At 35.1% G+C, this 21,173-nt stretch overlaps 1 non-coding gene across 1 annotated transcript; it reads left to right on the top strand.

Moving 5' to 3' along the window:
* Nucleotides 1-1,341: 1,341 nt before the first annotated feature.
* trnae-uuc lies at nucleotides 1,342-1,413 on the top strand. The gene has a single exon. It is a non-coding gene; the product is annotated as a tRNA-Glu (tRNA).
* The last annotated feature ends 19,760 nt before the right edge of the window (nucleotides 1,414-21,173 follow it).

Raw genomic sequence — 21,173 nt, 5'->3', positions numbered from 1 at the left:
CATGTAAATGTATAAGTAATTATTAAAAATGTAATAAGCTCTCACTGTTTTTGTTTGCAGAATGTACATTATACAGTATGAAATATATAAAAGATTATTTTTAATATTTTTAGCATTGACATATGTTCACTTCATAGCACTTAATGTACATCATTCTTTTTGCCAATTTTATTGTTTTATTGAAAACATACATTAGTTTATAGGTTAAATGTTTTTTTCATATAAGAGTCTAACGTTGGCATTTGCTAGTAACAGTCCTGAATAATATGCCAGTAATAATTGTCTCCACTTCTTTTTGAGAAAAGTCACACTACATAAAACATCGTGTCATCTCAGGATGTTTAACAAGCCCACCACTTTATAAAATAGTTACAGCAGATAATATGTGAACAGAAATTATTTATGTGTGTTGGGTGAAAGATTGGAGATTGTCTAGACACAGAGACAGTCTGGCAAAATAACTGATGTTGTGGCAAGAAAAGAAAATCACCCTCTGCGTCTGTGGCTACCTGCTAAGTATGCACCTGTTAATATAGCTGTGTGTTTCTGGCATGCAAATGTGTAAATGGGGATTTAGTCTTGTTTGCAAATTCTCACACATAGTGATAAATGTAGAACATTTGGCCATTGTGCACCAAGAGGGTGATCCAGTAACAGCCAAGGAAATTTTTTTTCTCTTATATGATAAATATCTCTCCTTGGCTCCCCATTGCTTTGCATTGTTGCTTTGTCCTTCATTCATTTTCTTATGGAATCAGCGCTCTGCATCATGCTGGCAAAGATTTAATGAGGCATGGATGACGTCTATTCCTCGCATACTTGGTTGGTTGTTTTTACACTATGCAGTGAATGCTGGTACAAGCAGCCTGCAAATGTGTGTAATAAAAGATTATATTACATTTAGGCAATTCAAACATGTTTTTAGTCAACAAAAGGACAAGGAGCCAGATCTAATCAATAAAAATATTCTAGATATTTTAATACCGGGTGTCTGTCCAATTTTCTTTTACTAGTTACTAATCTCTATGGGGGGGGTTAGAACCAATCAATCAGAGATCTTTTTAAAACGTGGTTTTGAAAGTGAATTGCTGGTCAGGTCACTTAGCACAGCCATAAAGCTGCTAGAACTATAGGCACTTTTGCAGCACCTTGTGAAATAGGTATTATTAAGACAGGATCAGTTTTTATTAATAGATTTGCCACAAAGATTGCAAAATTCTGGATTTTGATTTAGATCCCTAATAAGGCAACAGAAAAGGGGAAAAATATTTGAGAGAACATAAGGTGTATATAATGTATATAATATAATATAATATAATGTATATAATAATAATATAAGGTTTCCTGGTGGTCTAGTGGTTAGGATGCGGCGCCTTCAACGCTGCGGCCCGGGTTCGATCCCCGGTCAGGGAACCAACCCCAGCCATTAGGGTTGCACAAGCCTTAGTGCCGGTCCCAAGCCCGGATAAATGGGGAGGGTTGCGTTAGGAAGGGTATCCAGCGTAAAAACGTGCCAAATCAAACCGCTGTGGCGACCCCTAATGGGAGAAGCTGAAAGAAAGTTTAATAATAATAATATAAAAAAACATATATATATATATATATATATATATATATATATATATATATATATATATATATATATATATATGTATATGCAGTAATGATCAATAAAAAAAAATAAGAATGTAAAACTCATAACTAAAGTGCGATTCATCTCACCCTATATTTGTAGCTAAACATCACCACCACCACCAGTTGTAAAAAAAAAAGTTTTAGATTGCAGACCTATGCCGTTTATTAATGATCAATATAAGTATATAAGTGACCTTTAGTGACCATTTATGAAATCTAGTTCTTTTTCATTTAGATGATTGAGAAGGAGCACATCCTTCTGAAAATGCAATATTCAGTGTAATAAATATGAATGAAGTGGATTCCAGTCTTGAAGTTAATAATAACCAAGCCCACCCTGATTCCAAAATAATTTATTTATTCATCTTCTTTCTGCTGTCTGACATGGTGGGGGTTGCGGTGCAATTTAAATGTAAAAAGATCACACAGGAAAAAAAACTACATTTGTATTGTTTTTAATGAAAGCGCTGGTTAATATCTCATACAGCTTTTCTGTTTCCCATGATTGCTATTCTTGATTGTTGTTATTTAAAACGTATGTAATATGGACAGTGCTGTCTTTCACTGCAAATGTGTGTGTTCCTCTGTCTATGCTTATTAGATTTATACCTATATTATAAGTCAGTATCTTATAGAATGAACCCTAATGGTTTCATAAAAACTGGAAATTAGGTACTTTTTAATTCATTAATAATGTTGTGCTGTTGCAGTATGCAAATTATTATGTATAGTGTCATTTCAGTTTCATTGTTACAGGTTATTTAATAAATCTGGCTTCAGAGTGAAATGCTTTTTTTTTTGTTATTCTCTACATAACATTTGACATTTCTCCCACACTGAAAGTTATAATAGCAATTAAAATGCAGCTCTCCAACAGGGAATTTTATTGGATTTTTGCGCACATTCACCACAAGTCAAAATCCTGTTACCATAAGAAGGTTTTTCAGATACAAGTATATCACTTTTTTTTGTTTTTCAGAAGTTCTTTGAGAACCTGACCAATGGAAATTTCCATGAAACCAAAATATTGTGCATCATGATTTCATTGTAACCTACACAAATGTCACTGGAACAGAAAAAAATAGCTTAAGGTCTTTATCCCAACATGTGTATATTTGCCAAGCTTTAATATAGAATCTAACTGCACATACAATATATAAAAAATAACAAGAACAGAGCTGATTTCACTTCTTTTCTACATTCTTCTCCACTGCCAAGAGACTTGACTCTGCTCTTGAAGCTGAATCCTGAGCTTTCTTTGCTTGGCTCACATTGAGAAATGTCTGTGCCTGAATCTGGCTGGTCAGCACTGAGGGACAGACTCAGACAGTCATGCAAATATTACTGGACAGCTGAACTGGCAACATTTCAAATTGCTAAATGTCAGAGAGAAGCTCATTTTGCAGCATAGGGAAAGAAAAGCACAGAAGTGTGTGTGTGTGTGTGTGTGTGTGTGTGTGTGTGTGTGTGTGTGTGTGTGTGTGTGGGTGGGGGGGTGTTTGGAGAGGTGCAGAAGTAAAGTAGGGAAAGACAAGACCTCTTGCCTAAAATCATTTTCTATCCACTTTCGAGACACAACAGTGGCAAATAATAAAGGCTGCCAAAATCATCTCAAGAGAGCGGATAGAGAGGGAGAGAGTACTCGCCTTTGTTTTTCACTTAACCTCTGTAATTCAACAGAGATTTCCTGGTCTTTTACACATCAAGCTTACTCTTGTACAAAGCTTGAGTATGTTACAGCAACATCATCCTTAAAGACCTTGGAATTCTTTAAGTAGTGGTTCATATGTCATAAAATCAAGCTGTTGTTTTGCACAGCTGTGGGTATCACACACATCATTATTAATCCACTGGCACCTGCATGGCTCTCTGAGATGACTGAAAATGGAGGTAATGATACGCCTGTTATTTTGCGGCAGACAGTCTTTAATTGCCAGTCAGCATTCATCTATTTTTTCTCTGACAGCCACAGATGACCTCTTCTGCAGCTAAATGGACATTTTCACCCTCAAACATCACTGCTGTTATTATAATGTCCTGTATGTCTACAGCATATACTGTAGGCATGTTCTTATTACCTCAGATTCTTATCTGAGTTTAGTGGGATGACAGGCATCACTGACCTGCATTTCTAAACATTAGTTTATTGCTTGCCACATAATAGTTTATGATAGACCTCTCCTTAAGACAACAGATCTGTGACCTCTCTATCCATCTGGAGTACATTCTATGAATGTGAGTCTAGATAACCAAAAAGCCATAAAGCCATTGGCGCAAGGTTTTGCGAATTGAATGCCAGCGGTCTTAGTTCATGTTATAAGTGAACTGGTGACAGTATCTGATAAGTCATTCAAACATCTCACACATGGTTTGGACAGCAACACAACACTGATGCAGGATTAGCAGTGTTTCTTCCTGTTTATTTGTCGTCGGGGTGTCGCTGAAATTAGGCAGCACTAAACGCTTCCATTTAGCAGATCTACTGGGGAACAGTCGGTGATGCTAAACTGGACCATGTCTATAGCTTTTGTAATAATTTGGTTTTGTTCGCTTTATTGATTCTGTCGTGGTACTGATCTTGAGTCAGGGGATGGGAGTCTCCACTATCAGTGCTGGGAGTTTTATGCTCTTGTCTTTATTGGACTCCAATCAATCAGTTCATTATTTAAATTTGTTACTTTCTACTTTATGTATGCTAAACCATATATGTTAATACTTATGATATTACAAAAAAGGTCCTGCCAAGTCTGATGTTTTGGTGACAGAAACTAAATAAAGGAAAGCTAGTAAGTGCATCTTCTGGAGAAAAGGTATCTAAGGGAATCATTTTCTACAAAATGAATGTCTTTTCACTCTCAACAAAAAGTCTGAGCATTGGTGGCAAACCAAAATTAAATGTGATTTTCCATAAGTGATAGGTGTAGTGCAGAGAGGACCAAATAACATATGTGATATATTGTAATAACACAACTATTGATGTGTAAGTTTTTTCACCCTAATAGATAATCAGAAAGTCACAGAGCAAAGCTCTTACAAGCACTGTTCAGTTCAGGTTCTGTAAAGCTTAGTCGTCTTTGGTTTTGCCATGATATCAGTGTCCCTCAGTCATGCCCCAGCAGTTTTCCATTTGCCCTCGTCCCCTCCTCTCTCCCACTGCTGTCACTGTGAAATATGTGTCTGCTCCCTCCTTTAGTCCCAAAGGGGAATGGAGGTGAACAGCCAGACAAGGCCAAAGACACTCAACCAAATGCTTTGGGCTATTTTTTCTAGTCATAAATGTGAGGGATGATGTTTTAAGAACCTACATGTATAGATGCATTTGAAAAACAACAATGACTCAATTACAACACAAACAAGAACCAATAAAACACTGAGAAATATCATAATGTATATGTTTTGGGGATGAATTTGACATGTCCCTCTCAGTGTGAAACTCCTTGCTGGAGGCAATTCAAGGAACATTGATCAACTCTGTGCAAAAGTGCTATGATGGCCTGCTTCTTGTCTAGTATTATTTATTGTTTAGTATTACGATTGTTGCTTTTAGCTTGATCTCATTCAACATCCAGATCTGTGTAATGCTGCTTTGTTGCTATGTCCAGTGTAAAAAGAAAATATAATAAAACGGAACTCAGTTCAGTTAAATTGTTAACATTGTTTCATTGTACTGTATACATTTTATACAACAGAAGACAGAGATTTTTCTGCATACTCTTGCAATTTTTTATAGGAAATTCTCAACTTACCATGGATTCACAATGTACGAAGATTCTTTTTCTGTTTTTTTTTAGGCAGCTGATTAAATGACTTCTCATTTCAGCATTCAATTAAGAAAAAAAAAAGAATAATATATACATATTATTGTTGCGGTCTGTTGTTTTTCATTTGATTCAAAACAGATCAGCTTACTAACTTACATATATGTAAGTTGATCTGTTCTGATTGAAACGAAAAACAACAGATAGAATATCTAGATAGAATATCTAAATACTAGAATATACAGTGTATATATACAGTGTATATACAGTGTATATATACAGTGTATATATATATATATATATATATATATATATATATATATATATATATATATATATATATATATATATGACTATGAAAATTGTAGATTCACACTGAAGGCATCAAAACTATGAACACGTGGAATTATATATGGAATTATATACATAACAAAAAAATGTGAAACAACTGAAAAATGTAATATTCTAGGTTTTTCAAAGTAGCCACCTTTTGCTTTGATTACTGCTTTGCACACTCTTGGCATTCTCTTGATGAGCTTCAAGAGGTAGTCACCTGAAATGGTCTTCCAACAGTCTTGAAGGAGTTCCCCGAGAGATGCTTGGCACTTGTTGGCCCTTTTGCCTTCACTCTGCGGTCCAGCTCACCCCTAAACCATCTCGATTGGGTTTAGGTCTGGTGACTGTGGAGGCCAGGTCATCTGGCGCACCACCCCATCACTGTCCTTCTTGGTCAAATAGCCCAATAACAAGCAACAAAAAAACATGAATATGGAACTGTTCATGAATATGGAAATTGTTTTATGACTTTACAATAAACATAAGACAAAGGTAAAATATCTTCCTGTGTTGTCTATAATTGGAAAGAACTAAATGGTTTGTGCTTAATGGCTTTTTTGGGCAAAAATACCAGCATGCACTGGTTGTAAAAAAAATAATAATAAAAACGGTAATGTTACCCGTGCCAAAACGATTCATCTACAAGTGCTGTTATTTTCTATAAAGCCCTAATAAGACCTATAAAACCTTGTAGTATTGCCTCGCATAAGGTGCCATTAAGACCATTAACATTTGAAGCAAACAAATTCTTTAAGATATAATTTCACACAAAGCTCAAGGGCAGATCATAATAATTTAATATATCTATATTGTTTCATTAATTCACAATAAGATAAAATACTGCTAAAGCAAAACTGCAAAGTCTTTGTGAACTTTGTTTGAAGAAAGGTGCCACCTACTGATGCTGCGTATTTCTCTTTTGAGTAAGTACGTTGTGCTTGTTGCCGGGATCCTGACTAACAAGCAAGGCACTCATACTTCCCCTGACTAGACTTGTATGTAATCTTTGTATACAGTCTAGATAAATAGTATAAATGATCCTGAGCAGAAACTCAACAGAAGTAATTTTTTAATAAAAATATACCTGCAAAAAGCAAATTGTCAGACTGGCTGGAAAATAACAGAGTTGTGGTTTTATACATACAATATATGAACCCTTCAGACTTTTATATAACTTTATATAACTTTGGACATTTACATAACATGAAGTTACATACAGTATATGGTATATATCAAATTTACAGGAAGAATTCAGAAACAAGTATGTGTGTGTGTGTGTGTGTGTGTGTGTGTGTGTGTGTGTGTGTGTGTGTGTGTGTGTGTGTGTGAGGGGCAGCACAATCTTTGGCTCCCATTCAAAATTAAGCTTAGCCTATTAATAATGTGTTGTTTTTCTAGCTTCAGCAGCTCTGTTTTGGAAGATGAAACTTTTTTTGCTGTGTTTAAAGTTGATTGATATTCAGCTTGTTTTAATTAGGAAAAGTTTTGCCTCATTTAATGTTACCCGGTTTTCATCAGTTTAGTGCAACTTCACATTATAAACATGTCTGTTAATTAAAATAAATTACTGTTTCCAGCACATTCATGATTTGTCATAAACTTTTACCAAAGCTTTAAAAGAGACCGTTCAAAAATGTGCAGAGTGAGTTGAGGAGATGAGTGTTAAGGGTTTTTCTCTAGAGCCCAGGAGAAAAAGCCCTCTGTTTTATTATATAAAGCAAAATTCTATATTGGTTTATTACTAGCATTAATTATGATTTGTTCATAATAAACTAGGTAACAACTGTAAAGTGAAACATGAATGTATTTATTAGAAATACTTTTTTGTTTTTTTGTTTTCTTTTCAAGTCAAGCCTTTATTGTCATTTCAACCATATACAGTGGGGTACACAGTGAAACGAAATAACATTTCCCCTGGACCAAAGGTGCCTAATCAAACAACATAAATTAACAAAAGGAACACAGAACTACACAGGACTATAAACTAACAACACAATGTGCAACATTTTCTGTAACATTTACTAAAAAAACAAAAGACAACATGAGAAAAAAAGAGAGTAGACATAGTAATTGTAAAAACCTGTAAACACAGTGACACAGTGAACTGTAATGCTGACCAGGAGAAGGTTGTGCACGTGGAAAGTCGGTATAAAAATAAAAAATAAATACTGTACATGTAAACATTTGGTTAGATGGAAACATTAGGTTCAACAATTGTGCAAACAGCAATTTTGTGCAAACAGAGTTTTGTTTAGTTTTTTGTTGATGAGTGTGTGTGTGTGTGTGTGTGTGTGTGTGTGTCAGTCCAGTACCTTCATGCTGAGGAGTTTGGTGGCTTGTGGAAAGAAAACAATTACACAGTCTGGATATGAGGGCCCAAATGCTTCTGTACGCAGGAGAGTAAAGAGTTATATGATATATAATGAATAATATTATTACTATAAAATAAAATGATTCGTTATTATTATTATTTATTTATTTATGTAAAGCTGATTCTGTTCTACAGAAATACATTAAAATGAAAAGTGTAAATTTAAACACTCTCTAAAAGCACCACAACACACTGACCTCCATTATTTTCACCACTATATCTCTTTATTACACTACAGCTTGCATGTGGTCAGGGAGCTCTTTAAGATTTTAGGGCCATTGACTCCTCTTCTGTCTGGGTGTCTTTTTTTTCACATTGCAAATGCTCTCATTATTATGTTGCAAAGAACGAGTGAAAGGCCAAACGCAACATGTTTTACAGCCATGTGGCTCATTGATTTTAGTGGCTGAGATTGGCAAGAAAGAATGACCTTGGCAGTGTACTAAACTGTTTGCTGAAGGCAGTGGTGATGGGGAGGGAATTTTAGTTGCCGAGCTGCACATAACGAGCTCATAATGAGAAGCAGGTGCCCATGAACCTGTGGCAGGAGGAAGGCATGTCACGGCTGGTATGAGCCATGAGCTGCTTTTGTATGAGGGAATCTATTTATGCCACAGAGCCACTCACTCATGGATCAACCTGCTGTGTGCAGAAAAACACATCATATAGACCACTGTGTGCTGCTATTGTTACTGTACTTGGCCCTGGGATGTCTTTTCATTCAGAGAGCAGAAGCACAAACTTCAAGCAGGACCAGTGCAGTTTCCAGCCCTTTGATATTTCAAAATTGATATTATTTGAATGAACACTGTGAATTTAACAAATGATTACTGGCTTTCGCAAATGAAAAATGTCATATTATGTAATAATTTTGCCTTCTAGAACGTAAAATCTGTAATTGTCACTGCATTGCAATTGCAAGAATTGGTGATCATCATGTACAGAGAATATATTTATTGATAGACCAGGGGGGAAGGGGTTAAAATTGCTGCCTCACAACTCCTCTGTCCCCAGTTCAGTCATGAGCTCAGATTACTGGTGTGGTCTGATGTGTTCTCTCCATGTTATCCAATATTTCAGACCCCAGATTCTATTACCATCCATAAACATGCTAGTGGGTGGCTTGCCTCCTCTATATTGCCCCTAGGTGAAAATGAGCATGTGAATGTGTTTATAGGGTGCCTTGTAATGAGCTGCCATTCACTATGACTCTAAACAGGATAAAGCAGTTATTGAACATGAGCATACAAATAGATAAATTGTAGTTTCCATTCATGTAAAAAGATTTAAAAAATGAACAGACCTTCTTAGTTACGCTCCGGATACCACTTTTACAACCACTGACTTTTACAACAAACGATGATTTTGGTTTAACTGCAAATGTACGGAACAGGATAATGTACAAACATTAAGTACCGTTAAATAAATTGTGCTTTTATGACCAGCCTAGTTGGAAGCATCCAAATCCAGTAATTAATATCTGCTACAATAAATTATTATTATTTTTTTTTTTTTTACAAGGGAGCATATTCATGCTTTGGCATAAACTTTCCAAAATCTGTAAATAAGACAGCATCCATAACATGCACAGAAATGAGAAAATTCAAATTCAGAGTCTCTCTCTGTCCTAATAAATAACTTTTGCTAATTGTTTTATTTTTTACTATTAATTATACTTTTCTTCATACTTATCTAGTTAATAACTGAAACCCATAAATATATTTCATATAAATACTTTTTAGATTATATATAATAATATTCTACCTCTTATTATTATTATTCTACTTCCTCCTCTTCTTATTCTTGCTATTATCTCATGTAAAGTTGCATTTATTCTATTGAAATACCTGAAACTATTTGTTCTATAGAAATACATGAACAGTAAAACCTGAATAATCATTTAATTTCAAACACATGAACCAGAATAATATACAAACAGCAAGAACGGTCAAATAAACAGTGCTTTTATGACTAGCCTTGCTGAAAGCATCCAAATCCAGTAATTAACAGTGTTTAATTAGTTACTTTGTCATTACTTTGCATGCTGTTTATCTTATTATGCATTTCCTCTTCAGATGCTTTCAATGTTTCTCAATTACATAAAAAGCCACTGTATACTGTATGATATCAGGGAATGTTTTTTGACCCATCTAATTAATGATGAACTTTAGTTTGATACTATCATTACAAATCATATAGGTAAATATATCCTGTTTTATATGATAATTAGATTTCATTGCTACAGTGCTTGCCATTATATTGTCTGAAAGACCTGTGTTGGCAAAGCAAAAATTTATCAGCATCTATACATGTCCAGTCATAAATGTCATCAGCAGTACATTTTAAATACAAGGTGAAGTTTTGCAGGAGTAATACACTCTTAGCAGGTTTTTTTTATATGTCAAGTCAATTACATTTATGTAAACCTATTCTTGTGGAGCTCTTATTACTGTAAGAATAATACTTCTGAAGTGCAAGCTTTATTTTTGGACTGTAATAGTATATATTTTTCTCTGTTGGTAAGAAGATCCTGCAGTGGAGAAATCTGGATATCTCAATGAAGAGCCAGTGAACATGGCAGTGTATCTTAAGCCCACAGAGTCCTGAAAGTCTCACTTCATGCTCTTAAAATCATCCGTCAGGCCTTCCTTGTTTGTTTCTCTAAGAACTTTTGTTTTGTGCTGAGTGCAGCTGCAGACGTAAATAACCTCCAAATTGATTAACTTCATAATGTAAATTTTATTTTACATACTGTATCTGTGCACCTAAGAAACTAGCTAAATTTATTTGTTCGATATTAAAAATGCAATGATTTCACACATATGAATGTATAGTATATGGATAAATGAAATGTTCCTTGACCTCTTGCATAATTTTTATTATGTTTCAAAAGATGAAAAATTTACCAGGCCACTATATTAATAGTTCCCTTTATAAAGCGAGGATTGTGTGTGATCCTGTGTCCCATGTGAACAATAGTTTGAGCAAGATATAATAAATGCCAAGCTGTATGAGAGATTATTGAAAAAAGCAGTCTGAAGACATCTATGAGGGCAAGTAACAGCTACAGCACAATTTGCCCAGTGTATTTGCTAACAGCTGCCCCTCCCACTCCTGCTGGATATTTTTAGGGTCTTTGGTGAGCTCTGCTGTGTTCCGAAACTTATTTATCATCATCAGATTTTCCAACCAGGTCTGAACCCACCAACCTTCCCTTCCATTCACCCTCTTCCAATGTGTGTTTTGGGCACTTCCCAGTTGCAGCTGGCAGCTTGACCTACACCTGTCACATCATGCGTGTGTTAATGATTTTGTGGTGTTTCCTGTTTGCTTCTGTGCTTTTATGTTTGTTTTTGTTGTTTTGCATTTACATGTACAGAGTGCCTTCAAGAGCAATACAAACACTATTAATTTGGTTAATTCTACAATAATTTGTTAAGATGTGTTGCCACCATGGGCATAAATCCCGGGGGGGGACAGGGGGGGCATGGGTGGAGAAGCCGTCCTTTTGTTTTTGTCATATTAGAAAAAACACAGTATAGAGCATTATTTTCTCTGTTTGTTTTATTACTTTATGTAAAAAGTGTGCTATAATTCCTCTCAAAAGAGTTTTGGCTAATAATAAGTTTGCAACCCAGTGAACCAGTGTTGATTTATTCTTTGATAGAGTCTTCAAAGCACTTTTGTACATCACTCTTGGTAAAGCCATCTGCTCTGCCATAAATGTAAAATCCGGTGTGACCACAGATCTTGCTGCACCAAGTTCACATTAATCGACAGTTTAACCTAACCTTAAATAACAAATGAAAATGTCCCACTAATACAGTATCAGTTACAGTATGAGATACTTTTGTAGTCCTTGATAATCATATAAAATATCTTTTTGAGTGCACTGTTTTTTTGTGACAAAACTTAATTTGCTAAATGTATTATTATAATTTATTGTTCAAAAGTTACAATCAGGCTAATGGGGCATGTAATAATCATGTGGTAAATCCAGCTTCACATTATTTTATTATTACATTTATTATTTATTTATTATTCACATTATTTTAATTATAAAACAACGACATACTCAACTAAATGATGTATAATGTATAATACATTTCGAGATAATATTATTGTATTATTTAATAGCAATGCACCATACAGAGATATGTATTTCAGATTAAACACAGGTTATATATATGTTATAGATAACATAGGGTTGAGCTATGCCCACCATAAATGCTTTATAAAAATGCAAATCTTTTGTATTTAATAACACAGCTCATAGACAGCATGGAGTAAATATGATTGGATTACGTGATTTTGTATCTATTTTGAAGTAAAAAGGGAAAAACAATTACTTCAGTACAATGCAAAAATTATTGTATATTGTAAATTGTATATAACTGTTGAATTATACTAAACAGAAATTCTACTACAATCGTTTTAAACAATAAAATACTATTTTCAGATGTGAAATCCAGGAAACGCATTGGAATTGGATGTATAAGAATATCAGTCATCAAAAATAGTCTTTTCCAAATTTAGATAATAACTAATAACTAATTTTGTAGGCTTGAGGAAATAAATGTGAAGTACATTTAGAATTTTCTGAATCAGTAAAATAAAAAAACTGGAGTTATATAAATAGAAATATCAAGTGTTTGTTGTTTGCGAACAAACAACAAACATATTGAAAATAGAAGTAGAGATTGGTCACATAGATAAAAAAAAAAAAAGACAATATGCAATGAATCAGGAATCATTTTATAATCATTTTGTTGAATCCTCAATCGAAATCCAATCTGTTTTTGCACAAACAGCTGCAGGTCACATGTTGCTTTTCAGGGCTCAACCAAATATTGTAGGCCAGAACAAAACATATATGGTTTAGCCATGACAAGTCCTCAATATACCAAATTACAGCTACACGAGACCCAAAGGGTGTATGCAATCTGGCTAGACACTAATCCATCATGGGAATGAATGCATTATTTGTTTACAGACACAGGTATTACATCTGTGTTTGTGTGGTTTGCCGACGTGTGACAACCCGTCAGCTAACATATTCCATTTAGATCACACCCCTGTGCATCTAAAACAGGTTCCTGGAAGTGCAGTTAGCACAGTTACATTCCACACTTGGATTTACAACCATGTCACTTCTGCTTAAAGCACAGCAAAGATATATGCCCCTTCTCCCCTGCTGGTATTACAAAGTAAACCCACTTGAAAAGCTATAAATGTTAGCCACGTGGCATTACTTACCTTCTGGTTGCCAACTGGGACTCCTTGTATGGCCTCTGTCCTGCTGACCCAAATCTAAAAATCAATATTGCAACTGAAGTTCTTTGAAATTTGACAGCTTCTGCTGGAGTTAATCATTTAAGTCTGACTCACAGGGGTCCTGTTTGGCACTCTTCCATTCACTAGATTAAAGAATCCCGGTGTCATTACTGCTGTTATAACAACAATGACATGTTACAGCAGTGAGTACCAACACATTAGATGTTTGTGTGGCCTTGCAAATCAGCCTGACAGTGTGTATAGTGTATTAAAATTAATAGGCACGAAGTTCCAGTTCCGAGCTTCAGTCTGCCTACTGAGCAAATCTCAATCTGTTCTGTGATGCTGGGGTAGTGCAGTGACAGGAATCAGAGCCATGTGTTCTCTCATCTCTCATACAAAACATACACACACACACACACACACACACACACACACACACACACACACACACACACACACACCACTTTAAATCAATTATCAGGACTCCCTGCTCTGACACAGTCTGTTGTCTGTATGCTATATCATTAGCTGCTAGGATCACACAGGGTGAATAACTGTGCTCTTGTTTTAAACACTCCCTCCCAACCTCTCAAACATGCTGTAAATGTGGATCCTGTAGTTAGAATTGAATGGAAAATCAGAGAATTCCTTTATTCTTTAATGTGCCAAATAGACTTACATTCTTCAAAGTCTTTAGCGTACAAAAAGGAATGCAAATCTTTTTTTTTTTATTTTAGGTTTTTAACAAAGCAAGTTTTCTTATAAAAGAATTAGTCCTGTTGAATGCTAAACACATAAAATATGCAATATGCAAATAAATTAAACAGCAGCAGGTGTTCGGTTAGCAGTTAATTACTAGGAGCAGTGCTACAGCAGGCTTACGACTATACAGAAGCTACACAGACAAGAATTGCATGGTCCCAATTATTGTCTGTTTGTATGGGTTGTCATGCTCTAACAGACAATTCTGCCCACAGGTTTGCTCTGATTTGCAGCTGTAAAGCAGAGAGTGAACAAGCGAGAAGGTCACAGTATACTTTGGGAGATTATCTGAACATGGTGACTGATCCAAAAGTAAGAAACATTTAGTCACAGTAGTACAGTACAGTACAGAACCCAGCCATTAGGGATGCACAAGCCAGTGCACTCTTAGTGCTGGTCCCAAGTCTAGATAAATGGGGAGAAATACAAAGAGACATAGTGGTGGAATGAGTAGGTGGAGAAAAGCATAAGGAATATATAAAGTGAAGTTGGACACTAAGGAAGGAGAAAAGGATTTATGCTGATTGGCCAGGCAGAGGGACCGAGCTGGGAAGGATGTGCTGCAAGTTAAAGCAATAAAGGATGGAGATGGAAATGTGTTAACTAGTGAGGAGAATGTGTTGAAAATAGATGAAGGGAGTATTTTGAGCAGCTGATGAACAAGGAAAATTAGAGATAGAGAAGGTTGAATGGTGTAGAGATGGTGAAGCAGGAAGTGGATAGGGTTAGTAAGGAGGAAGTGGGAGCAGTGATTAAAAGGATGAAGAGTGGAAAGTCAGTTGGACCAGATGACATACCGGTAGAAGCGTGGAGATGTTTAGGAGAGATGGCAGTGGATTTTTTAACAAGATTGTTTAACAGGATTTTGGAAGGTGAGAGGATGCCTGAGGAATGGAGAAGGAGTGTGCTGGTACCGATCTTTAAGAATAAGGGAGATGTGCAAACCTGCAGTAACTACAGGGGAATTAAGTTGATCAGTCACACCATGAAGTTATGGGAGAGAGTAGTGGAAGCCAGGCTAAGAGAAGAGGTCACATCTGGTTACATCTGTGAGCAACAGTATGGTTTTATGCTGAGAAAGAGCACTACGGACACATTATTTGCTTTGAGAATGTTGATGGAGAAGTATAGAGAAGGTCAAAAGGAGTTGCATTGTGTGTTTGTGGATTTAGAGAAAGTGTATGACAGGGTGCCAAGAGAGGAGTTGTGGTATTGTATGGGGAAGTCAAGTGTGTTAGAGAAGTATGTGAGGGTGGTGCAGGACATGTAATGGGACAGTGTGACAGCAGTGAAGTGTACAGTAGGAACGACAGACTGGTTCAAGGTGGAGGTTGGACTGCATCAAGGTTAGAGGACGTTGCTCGGCTTCTGACCTCCGCCGAGGGCGTCGCTCCGCTCCTGATCTCCACCGAGGGTGTTGCTCAGTCTCTGCACTCTGCCGAGGACGAGGATTTTTTTTTGTGAATTATTTTTTTCCTGGGGATTTAAAAATTAAGTAAAAATGTTGTGTTTTTGTGCAAATTCTACAGAAAAAAAGCTAAAGTTATGTTCTTCATTTAAAACTTAACAACAATTTTTTATATTTTTATCTCGATGTCCAGCATTTTTTTGTGAATGTAAATTTATGTCTATATTTTAACTTGTGTGTTTCATATGCTGCTTCTTTTTTACTTTTTGCATGTCTTATAATTATTTGCACAAGTCTTTTCACGCTGGTTTTTTTTTCTGACAGCAGAAAGAATACACATTATTAAAACAATCGGTATTTATTACTAATTAATATGAAAATAATTAAGTATTCATATTTATTTAGTTAAATGCTGTTCAAATGCTGGTTTAATGTTAATATTAATTTCTAGGTGAGAATTTAGTGTAACTACCATTACTGCACTGATGTATTATACATTTTGCTAATCAAAACTTCACAAGGAAACTAAATCAGACAGCTGTAGGAGAAATGAATAGGAAATCCTGTTTACTGCCATCACTTACGAAACATGTAGTTTCTATGACAACATCAGTAACTAGCTTGTCATCAGATTGGTGTGGGTGGGGGGTAATAGTCTAGTGGGGTCATTGGATGTCTGGCAGCCATCAGGATGATCTCCTTTCTGTCAAATACACTGCCAGAAATTATTTTAAATTTCAGTTTCTAACCTCTGAAGACATGCTACCATGTTCTTTTCCAGAACACAAAACTCTTTCAAACTGTTCTGTGTGTGTGTGTGTGTGTGTGTGTGTGTGTGTGTGTGTGTGTGTGTGTGTGTGTGTGTGTGTTGAGAACTTTCCTGTGCTTTCAGTTTTTCTTCAAATCACAACACATCCTAGCTTACAGACACAGGCAGAGAGAGAGAGAGAGAGAGAGAGAGAGAGAGAGAGAGAGAGAGAGAGAGAGAGAGAGAGTCAGTATTCCTCCAGCATGCCTCAGCAGCATCTGTGAGGGCACATCGGATACATATGACTTGGTGCTACATATGGCACTCATAATCAACATAGTGCACACCTTTAAATAAGCCATCATCAGCATAACATGAAAATTGTAAATGAACAAAAATTTCCAAATGCATTGTTTTCTTGCTTAAGGCAATAATGAAAAACTCTATTTAGCTGCATATATTTTTGTACATTTTCTGTATTATATAGCTCAGGGCTTTTTACTGAGTTTGACACAAGTGTGCAATAATAGCTTAATAAAATAAAATAAAGAGAGGGAGCACAATATGGTAATCTTAGAATGTATATATCTACAATACAAGATCATTTAATCACAGTATATACAAACTTGCCACATCAAAGTCTAACAGCTGTTTATTCAGCAAATAATGTACAAAGACAATGCAATTTTAAGCATCTATGCAGTAAGCACATGTACTGAAAAAAGTGCCATTTTTTGGAATTTAGCTAACTGTGTATTGAAGCTGCTTGTTCCTTTAATGCACAAAGACAAATCGATTAAGAAATGCATGATTCATTTGGAAATGAGTCACTAGGGTGAAAACCTGGTAGCGCTTGATATGCTTAGTCATCCTGCTTCAATTTCAATTGCAATATAATCTTCATTAAATCTTCATCATGCAATATATACATAGGGGTCACCGAAGAAAGCTTTTATGAAGATTTCTGTAGAATGAAGTCTGTGAATTAAATTTTTGCTACAGCGTTTGTGCGACATCAGATCCCTTGACTCAATTAATCCATTTGGTCTTGGTAAAGATTTTGTTCTAATTCAACTAATTTACTAAGTTTCTGACTTCTGTCCAGGTTTATTTTATTCAGGCATTCATGTGAAAATAGAAAACAATAAAAAATAGAAATGAAGGTTAGTTATTTTAACTTTTTAAACTGCTTGTTGTTTGTCAAAACAGTGGCATGATTCGACAAACTTAAAGGAATCTGAAAGAATCATTTAACTAGTTTCAGATCATGTCACTAAAAAAAGAAAATGAATACAAATTACTGTTGTTGATAATCAGTCTCCTAAAAGGGAAACATTATGCTTCTGTTTTTGGTAAATTTCTTAATTTAATGCTTCTTGTAGCTTCTTCTCTAGGATTATTCAGCTATTGACTGTGGTGTACATACTTAGAATAATGTCTTAAAATGACATTATTCTAATATTTCTATATAGCAGATCTTTACAGAACACAAACCAACTAAACTAAGTATTATTAGCTGTTGTACTGGTGACATGTTTCCATTTATATTCATTCTGATATCAGCACTTCACTGGTAAACATCTATAGCTATTTATAGCAGTGAATTCAACGTTATGTAATGTGCACTGCTGACACTTTTTCCAGTGTTTCTTATCCCAGTGGATCGGGTGTAGTGCTTCAATTTAAGTACGAATGTGAAAACATAATTACTTGATGTTAACAAAGGGCAAGGGCAAAAAAATGGAGAGGGCAAGAATTACGATGGCAACTAATGAAATCTCCAAATGTTGCCAAAGGTCCTTTATGGACAAGTAAATCATTCTGTACACAGGGACAGTGTTTAATTCATTGATTGTCCTTGACAATGGTGTATTTACTTCTGACGAGATAAGGGAAAGCCTGCCAGCATAAACACACACACACACACACACACACACACACACACACACACACACACACACACACACATGATCATACATTGGAATTAAATGCCCTCCAGGGCTGTCATGTCTAACCTTCCTGACTAGCCAGTGGGATTTGTCAGAGAACACGTATTTTATTGTTCATTTTTTATCTCTATATATAATCACACTGTATCACTGAAACATGGATATATGAAATATATCCAGCATGATTTATAAAGCCTTTGTCATGATGGACATCATTCTTATAATGCGTGTCACTCACATGCGATCAATTTGTCACACACAGTTAAGCTACTACCAGAGCATCTATTAGGCAGCAGGAGGATTGTACAAAATTCAACTGTTTAATATTGATGTTTTCTCTTTTCTATGTGATTTTCTTATTAATTCATGATAGGGTTCATATGGTCTAAATCAGGGGTCACCAACGAGGGGCACCAGGTAGCCCGCAAGGACCACATGAGTAGCCAGCGGGCCTTTTCTGAAAAAAAGCTGTTTCCTACTTTGTTAAATCATTGTTGATAATTATTATGAGAAATCAATAACATGATCAGTGTCTTCACATAGAAAAATATCATTCATTATTAATAATAACATATAATAAAAGGTAAATTTAGCAAATTTGTTATTTCAGATCAAACTGAAAACTGTGTGTATCAAACTGGTAGCCCTTCACATTAATCGGTACCCAAGAAGTAGCTCTCAGTTTAAAAAAGGTTGGTGACCCCTGGGATAAATCATATGGTATTAGTTAAAAAATTATTTTGAGGAACAGCCGAGGAAATGTCTGGTTTGGCCATAATTATATTCCGTAGAATATTTTATGATGCCAGTTGTAAAGGTCTCCAAAATTTTGTGAGTATATTTATTTCTTTTAAGCTTCCAAAAATTGTTTGACCAGATTGGTTTAGTACCATGCTAGTTAGTTAAATCTTTTATCTTACCGTAGCAGCTTAATAATGGATTGCAACCTGCAAATATTTCAATAAGTATCTATCAGTAACATGTTATACAGCGTAAAGGTACTCTGCATAGAGCTGGATTAAACCCAAGCTAATTTCAAATGGCATCTGTCATTGTAAAGCCTGCTTTTAATTTTGAGCTCAAATTGGATAAGTGATATAGATTTTCTCTTCATATAATGTTGTGACAATTTCTGAGCTGAATTACATTAGAACATTAATTTAACATGAAATAGTTATTCACTATGGAATAACAGTGTAGTGTGACAGTGATGAACAGACTAATAATAATTCATAATCATAATTATTCAATTATTGTGTCCAAGAAATGTTATTGTGTACATTTAAAAAAATGAATTTTACTGTGAATAAATAAGAGAAAAATTAATCTCTGTTGTTACAGTGTTGTGACTATCAACGTTAGAAAGTTCTGATTGTAATAGTGTCATACAGCATGTTTTCATGTTTTATGTTGATGTTTCCATCAAGTACATAATAAAGTTCTTTTGGAAATTCTAAGCTTTTTTAAGTTTAAGTATTAAACACTCATGTCAAGCTATGTGCTATTATTATCATTATATGAATCCCTAATATACTGTTATCCCTAATATACTGTTATCCCTAATATACTGTAATTAAATTGGATGACGTTCTATCAAAAGCTTTTAAGTAAGTTATACAGCACACGCTTATGTGTCAAACAATATGACACAGTCTCACAGCAGTTTGTGATATAGTTTATATATAGATATCTTTTAAATAAATATCTATTAATTAATTAATTATTTTATTAATTCATGTTTATGGACACGAATTTCCCTCTTTTTTTGTGTCACTCAGCACAACTGCCTCGGAGGATCATGGGTAATGCTGACAGAAATGCTAAAGGTAATTTTTTTTTTTTTTATCAAAGAATAAGGCAGAAAATATAATGTTCAGGTTAGGGTTATACTGCATTAAATGTGTATGTCTCTAATTAATGCAGCCTTCTATGCGGATAACCGGGTGAATATATTTACTGTATTTGGACTGGAAGGAACTACTGACGATGGTTTATAATAGCGAGTAGCTTACCGAATATAAAGCGATAAAAATAAGTATAAAGTTTACATTTGCTTAAATGTTGAGTAATAGTGCTTGACCATTAATCAATAACAAATTAGAAAAAACAATACCGCATCTGTGGTATCCATTGGCAGAAAGAAAACTCTGGCGGAGTCACAAAAAAATACTTCCTAATAACTTCCTATTAACATTATATAGAAAGTCGTCCTCAGTGACATGAAAACAAGGGAAATTCGTGTCTATGAACACGAATCAACAGAATACATTTTGTGACTATCAGAAAATGTCGTGAGACTGGGCTGAACAATAAATATGTAACCTGACTCTAATTGCTGCACTTTGGGATACATTTTATGGAGCTTTAATGAGTTGGCTTGGAGTGTTTAAAGTCGATTTATCTGTGTGAATGCTACCCTTAAGTGTAACCTTTCGTGCTGACAGAACCATTCGAAAACCACTTCAACAGCATCATTTTGTGTAATATCTCATCCAATGGTCCTTTCTTTGTCAGTCTTAGTAGCAATGTTAGTCATTTATTCAGGTGCCGTGTTGGAGGTGTCTAACTGATTTAGAATCCTAAAGGGTCATTCACTTGTCACTCTGGGAGAAGCCTTAAAGCTTTAATCTCACAGAAAAGACCCCAAATAGATTCTGAAGGCCTTTAATTAACAAATACAACCATGGATTTGTTTTTTCCCTTCTATAAATGCAGCCTTGAAAGATAATGTACAGCTTCTGATTTATGAGGTTTATAACATTGTTATAAGCTAGGTTATAATTTTTTTTAATTAAATGCTTTACATTTACTCATTTGGCAGACATTTTTATGCCTCACATCTTACAATTGAGACAAGCAGATTAGGGTCTTGGTTAAGTTTCTTAATCCCAGGATTTAATTTCACAATTTTCTGATCAGTAGCCCAAGT

The sequence above is a fragment of the Silurus meridionalis genome, chromosome 18 (genome assembly GCF_014805685.1).
Source record: "Silurus meridionalis isolate SWU-2019-XX chromosome 18, ASM1480568v1, whole genome shotgun sequence".
NCBI lineage: Eukaryota > Metazoa > Chordata > Actinopteri > Siluriformes > Siluridae > Silurus > Silurus meridionalis.
The sequence above is the reverse complement of the archived record's forward strand: the minus strand, read 5'-3'. Positions and strand labels throughout refer to the sequence as shown.